The sequence below is a fragment of the Onychomys torridus genome, chromosome 1, assembly GCF_903995425.1.
Source record: "Onychomys torridus chromosome 1, mOncTor1.1, whole genome shotgun sequence".
In the NCBI taxonomy this organism is placed as follows: Eukaryota; Metazoa; Chordata; class Mammalia; order Rodentia; family Cricetidae; genus Onychomys; species Onychomys torridus.
Genome location: NC_050443.1, coordinates 40188319 through 40195436, shown reverse-complemented (window position 1 = coordinate 40195436; position 7118 = coordinate 40188319). Strand labels below are relative to the sequence as shown.

The 7118-nt window shown below is 44.5% G+C and overlaps 1 pseudogene; it reads right to left on the bottom strand.

The window, feature by feature from the left end:
• Window positions 1-361: 361 nt before the first annotated feature.
• Window positions 362-542, bottom strand: LOC118576983 (annotated as a pseudogene).
• Window positions 543-7118: the final 6576 nt, after the last annotated feature.

Sequence of the window (7118 nt, the reverse complement as noted above, 5' to 3'; positions counted from 1 at the left end):
AAGAAATAGTTCTGGCAGTATTTTGCCGTGAACATCTCCCATCTGCCCAAGTAGCCAGACTTTCAGTCTCCTGTCTAAGTTGTTCAAATTGTAACCTGCATCAGTACCCAAAAGGGATTTAAGGATGCCAGGGTTTGCGGAATGCATAAACCTAAGTTGTGTATAAGTTAGTAAGATCTTCTATTCATGGGCAGCTCCTCTTCAAGCATTAGCCAGAGCCAGGAGTTTTCTATATTAAAGAGCTTTTCCTTCATTAACCTCTGAGTGTGTGGAGTGATTTCTCACTGGGAAAGCATATTATTTCTATAACGGTGTCATGTCCCTGGGGCACCCAACAAGGGTTCTGGTTCAGACAGAGGACAGAGGGGCTCCAGGGATGAGCAGAAGTACAGGGCACCACATCAGCACAGAAGGCCATGGGAAGACTGACAGAGGAGAAGTCCTTCCACTTTCAAAAGGATGGTTTTTGGATAGAGGATGTATCAGATATTAAATTGGTAAGAACAGATACTATACTTTATGTTAGCCAAAAGGAGACAGAACTCACCTCTGAGAGCCAGGACCCAGAAGCAGGACAGCTCAGAAATCTAAGAAAGAACCAAACAAGATGGACAAAAAAAAGGCAATGTAATGATGCCTAAAGATATTCTGCTGTACTCATAGATTGGTGCCTAATCCAACTGTCACCAAAGAGTCCTCACCTTGTAACTAATGGAAACAGATGCAGAGACCCACAGCCAAACATTAGTTGGAGCTCAGGGAATCTAGTTGGTAGACAGGAGTAAGGATTGTAGGACCCAGAGGAGTTAAGGACACCACAAGGAAACTCACAAAATCAACTAACCTGGGCTCATAGGGGCTCACAGAGACTAAATTGACAACCAGGGAGCCTACGTAGTGCTGACCTAAGGCACTCTGTATATGTTACAGTTATGTAACCTGGTCTTCTTGTGGAACTCCTAACAGTGGGAGCAGGGACCGTCTCTAACTCTTTTGCCTGCTTTTGGGACCCTTTCCTCCTATGGGATTGCTTTGTCCAATCTTAATAGGAAAGAAGGTGCCTAGTCTCACTACAACTTGATACACCACGGCTGGCTGATATCCACTGGAGGCCTGCCCTTTTCTGAAGAGAAACAGAGGAGCAGGAGTGGGCTGAGGGTAGAGGTAGGGCTGAGAGGAAGAAGGTGAAACTGCAGTCAGGATGTAAAAACAACAAAAACAAATCAATAGGTACACAAAAATGAAAATATTTCTATAGTATAGAAAAAAATAAATGGGAACAGAGAAGGGGGAGTGAATCTGGAGAGAGGGGAGGAGGGGTGGGAGCTGGGAGGAGTGGAGGGAAGGAAACTATGGTTGGGATTTATTGTGTGAGAAAAGAATCTATTTTCAATTAAAAAGAATAAAAAGAAATCAGTGCTCCACAGTGCCACTGAAGGTAAGGGAGACATCTAGGGATTATAGCCACCCTGGAAGTATATCACTTCCATCATCTTTGCCCCTTCCCTGCTGTGTCTTTGTCTCATGAATACCCTCAGAATTGCCATTTGTTTGTTATGTTTTCTGTTCTGCAGCAGAGCACAAGCCCCGTGAGGATGGTGTTTCATTTTGCACACAGCTGTGTGTCAAAGCACTTGGTGATCACCAGATATTTAAACCAGATTTATTGCATGAAAGAAGAAAGGGCATTATAATCAGAAAAATAATGTCAGGAGGAAAAAAAAAATCCAGGCTCTAGGGAGCTGAATTTCTTACCTCTGTCCCCACCCCAAGCACAAGCTCCTGGTGCTCCTCAGGTCCAGGAAACCTGGGGATTTACTGAATGCTAAGGTCACTTTGGGCAACTGAAGTCTTCTGGAAGCAGCACAGTCCAAACATTTGCAAGAAGACTGCAAGAAATCATTTTGAACATTTGTGAAAGAAATGCTGAAGGGCTTTTGTCTACATGATTTTTCTATTGCTTTAAATGTCTACTGACAGAGAGGATACTTCATTCACCGGTCTGTTAAAATGCCTCTGAGTCAGCCACTGACACGGTATGTGCACCCTTTAAAATTAAGACCTCATTGCCATAGGTCCTATGGGTGTGCAAAGCAGGAAGTCACACATTCTGAACCCCTGTAGTCAGCTTAGAAAGTATGATGTGGTGGACAGCCTCCTGCCTTATACACACACTAACAGAGACTATTGAGGTCCAGCCTCTAATCGTCATTTCCCAGGGTTTCCAGAAGAGATGCTACTAACACAAGAAATAATCTGAGGGGATGAACCTAAGTATACCGAGCTCTTTAGTCCATTCACTTTAATCTTCTGAGACAAAATTCTATCTACAGAGCTTCAATTCCATCCTCATCCTCAGCTCCTCTCTGTCCCTTCTCCTCCTGTCCTCTCATAGTCTAAGTTCTTTCCATCTCATTCTCATCTTCATCTTCAGTCCTTCCTCTCTTCTCCCCGTGACCTGTCTCCTTACACTTAGGAATACTCTGCCCTCACTTTCTGATCCAGCAGGTTAAGTCTGATCCAGGGCTAGGAAATCTGTGCCATAGCTTGAATGCACCTGGTCTGAAGAAACCCTTTTGTTCTGAGTTAACTGTTGGAGGGGAAATCTGGAGGTGCCACTGAGACTGTGTAAGAAAGGAGGGTCTGAGCTTAATTTGCAGGAGAAACAAAGCTATGTACCTAACATCTGAGTGGCCTAGGCAGTGTCTCCATACGGGTATTTACCTTAATTCAGGAGACTAGCTGGTGGTCTGAACTGCTTATTCTGTCTGTCCTTTGTCCTTGGATGTTAGCTAAAAGAGATATGATTCTAATGCTAAAAAGGGAGAAACAAAAGGCCTGGAAACAGGAAGCCTTACCTGCTTGGCTGTTATCTAAATACCTTAACTGTATACACCCAAGGAATGATCAATCCACACTGTTCAAAAGTTCTTAGAAAAAAGAATCAACTGGGGAAGCTATGATAGCACGTATGAAGTTCACAGCAGAAAACAGCTGGTATATTCAAAAAGCCAAATAACACCAATACTCCTTGTGCCTTGGCTTCCTCTGGTAAGTCCTTGACCATCCAGGCAATAGTTTTTGTTATAGTCAGCTGAATTCCTGCTTCATATTTCTGTGGCCTGCAACAACACACAATCTGGAGAGGGGCACCTCTCCTAGGACGCAGGGTGAGCATTGCTAATAGCTATAAAATTATTTCAGTGTTTACAATGAAAGGCCATTGTAAGGGAAACAAGGCCCCCACCACTAGCTCTGCTAATTGTAGATTCAGTGGAAAATACTGCACTCTGCCCCCACACCTCATACCAGAAAAGTTAGCCCATCATGCTGTGCTAACAGGATGCTTGCAGGATGACCGCCTGCGGTTGTGCTTGCAAGATAAATTGCTTGAGAAGAATGCTTGCAAAATAACCCCTTGCTAGATAAGTTTGGAATTCGTTTACCTACCCAGACTCTGAGAAAGACCGCAGAGACATCTGGTCTCCAGATGTCTGCACTCTGGATGACCCCGCTCCCCGACCCTGATAGAACCGCCTCTTAAAAGGCCTGCGAGCCTTAGACTCGGGGTCACCGGCTACTTCTCGCGCTGGTGGCCCACAAGCTCGTGCTAATAAAGCTTCTTTTGTGACCAGATATCAGAGTGAAGCTCTCTGTTTTGGACGCCGACCCTAACAACAAGAAGTCTTTAAACTTTTCATTGTAAACATCCTTTATGTCTGTTTTCTACTAGATAGACAAAGGTTGGAGTGTGGTGGTATTGTGTTCCCCGAAATATTGTGCACACTAATAAACTTATCTGGGGTCAGAGAACAGGACAGCCACAATATATTAAACATAGAGGATAGGCAGTGGTAGCACACACCTTTAATCCTAGCATTTCAGAGAGAGAAATCCCTCTGGATCTCTGAGTTCAAGGCCACATTAGAAACAGCCAGGCATGGTGACACACACCTTTAATCCTAAGAAGTGAGCCTTTAATCCCGGGGAGTGATGGCAAAGACAGAAAGATATATAAGGCGTGAAGACCAGAAACTAGAAGCTTTTGGCTGGTTAAGCATTTTGGCTGGTTAAGCATTCAAGCTTTGAGCAGCAGTTCAGCTGAGAGCCATTGGGATGAGGACACAGAAGTTTCCAGTCTGAGGAAATAGCTGAGGAACTGGCAAGGTGAGGTAGCTGTGGCTTGTTCTGTTTCTCTGATCTTCCAACATTCACCCCAATAACTGGCCAAGGTTTGTTCTTATTAATAAGACTTTTTAAGATTCCTGCTACATTGGAGGACAGGGTGCTTTGACCCTCTGTTACGTAATGGACTTTCTGGTGCTACACTGGCTGCTTTGAGGAAAGGGACACCAGTCAAACAGCCAGCCAGACCACCCCATTTTCAACATTCTATGTATACATTAAGAAAGTATACAATGATCACAGTCAACCAATCATCCTGAGGGCTAAAGGCACAGCCTTAGTAAGGCTGTCTCACAGCAGACTTTCTACCATCATGAGTCCTGGTGAACTCTATGTGACCCTGCAACCACTTCCACACAGGCTTTCAAAGAAGTCCTTCGTCTGCTGGCCTGGTAAAGGGATAGCTGTGACTGACATGTAAGATATGCTGTGATTATTCCAAACACACATTCTCAGACTCATAGTAAACTAAGAGATGCCCCTCACTCACAATCTTCTGGGCTCCAGAGGTCTGAGGCTGTTCTACTCCTCTGGCCCTGGCATCCATAGCACACATAGCTTGTCTTGCAGGCTTAGGCCTGTTCTGCTCCACAGTTGCTGCTGTCCTTGGCAGCCATCCAATGGCACTGGCATCTACAAAATTTTGGGGTCTCTACGGCACCTGGACTGCATATCCAACAATAGTCTCTATTGGGTTCTCTTCAGGAACTCTGGCCCTGGCACACAGTGCCAAGCCTCATCTTCTCTCCATGACTCCTTCAAACCTGGGACTTCTACTTCAACTGAGGCTTCACCTTCACCTTAGCCTTCACCCAACTTCTCTTCAGAGACCACAGGACCCTAACACACAGTTCCAGGTCTCAGCTGTTCTCCATGACCCCTCATGCCTTCAAAACCAGCACCACCTGCAACTAGCATGAGATACAGCTTCAGCCCACTTTGGACCACATCATCTGTGAGCTGACCCAGAGGAAATACTCCCAGATCGATGCTCCTCAATGATACTGATTTCTTCATAATCACAACTGACTCCACCTCCAGCTAACTAGCATCAATTGTCCCAATAAAACAAATGTCTCCCTGTAGCAATTCTGAAATCTTGTTCATCAAAATTGATGCTTCAAGGCCTGTCTGACCAGAACCACAGATTGATAATTCAAAATAGCTCACAGTCCCGATTGAGTCTTCAGCAAACTTTCAAACCTCCCTCTGGAATTTCACGAACCAAACTTCCTTCCTCTGTTCTGCTCTCAGCATTCATCTTCTAAGTTCCCACAGATCAGGCCACTGAGCTTTGGACATTCTTTTGCTTTTCCAGCCCAAAGTTCCAAAGTTCCACAGTCCTCCCAAAATGGCCAGGTCTGTCACACAACACCTTGCAAGCTGTTACAAATTTCTATCTTAGTTATTGTTACTATAAAACACCATGATCAAAAGCAAGTGGGGAAGAAAGTTTATTTCTTCTTACGATGGTCTGTCACTGCGGGAAGTCAGAACAGAAAAATCAAGGCAGGAACTTAGAGTCAAGAACTGAAGCAGAGTCCATGGAAGAAAACTGTTTCTGGCTTGCTCAGCCTGATTTCTTATACCATCCAGGACCACTTGCTCAGTGGTGGCGCCACCCTCAGTAAACTGGGCCTATCCACATCAATCATTAACCAAGGCAAATCTTATGGCAGCATTGTCTCAGTTGAGAACTCTCTTCCCAAATGACTCTAACTTGTACCAAGTTGACATAAACCTAGACAGCACACTTGCCTCCTTTCTCTCATTTCTACCAGTGTACTACAAAAAGACCCAATCAGTAGATGGGTATACTGCACTATGCTCTGGGCACACCAACATTTTATGTCATTCTTGCAATATAGGTTTTCTCTGCAACAACAAGCGCCTTATTCACAGGGTGTGATGGCTACTCTTGGTTGTCATCTTGACTGTATCTGAAATGAACTGTAACCAAGAAATGGAGGGCACACTTGTGATCCATATCATGAGGCTGAAAGACACATTCTTTTGATCCAGATCTTGAGGCTGGAAGGCACACTTTTAATCTGGTCCACAATTTGCTGCAAGACTATATAAGGACAATGGAAGAAGGAAAGATTCATTCCTTCTTTGCTGCTTGTCCTCACCTTGTCAGCACATCCATTCCTTCACTGGCTTTGGAGCCTACTTCTTAAGGATTCCAGCATATGCAAAAGACAAGCTGAGATACCCAGCCTTGTGGGACTAAGAAACTACTAGATTCTTGGACTTTCCATTCATAGCCAGTCATTATTGGACTGCAGCCTGTAAGTCATTCCAGATAGATAGATAGATAGACAGACAGACAGATAGATTCATCGCGTAAGTTCTGTGGCTCTAGAGAAACCCTGATTAATACACAGGGGGTTTTGAACAAAGAATGTATGTGTGGTGATACTTTATTTGTAAAATGTGATTTTATTTGTATATTAATAAAGTTGTCTTGGGGTCAGAGCAAGCCAGAGCAGAAGCAAGGCGGTGGTGGTGCACGCCTTTAATCCCAGCACTTGGGAGGCAGAACTAGGCAGGATCTCTGTGTGTTCAAGGATACAGCCAGCATGGCGACACATGCCTTTAATCTCAATACCAACCACTGAAGACCTGGAGGACTGTACAGACAGGCAATGACGAGGAGGTTATGGGTCTGGGTTTACAACCAATGAGAAGGCAGAACAGAGAGTCTACATAAAAGACAGGACATAGGAAGTAGCTCTCTTGTGGAGAGGAAACAGAGCAGCAGTGAAGGGTAAAGGTTTTCAGCTCTCAGCTATTGCTCTGACCTCTTTGCTTTTAACTCTGCAATTGGCTCTGTGTTTCTTATTTAACAAGACAGTTACATCTACATGTGTGTGTGTGTGTGTGTGTGTGTGTGTGTGTGTGTGTGTGTATGTGTGTGTGTGTGTGTGTGT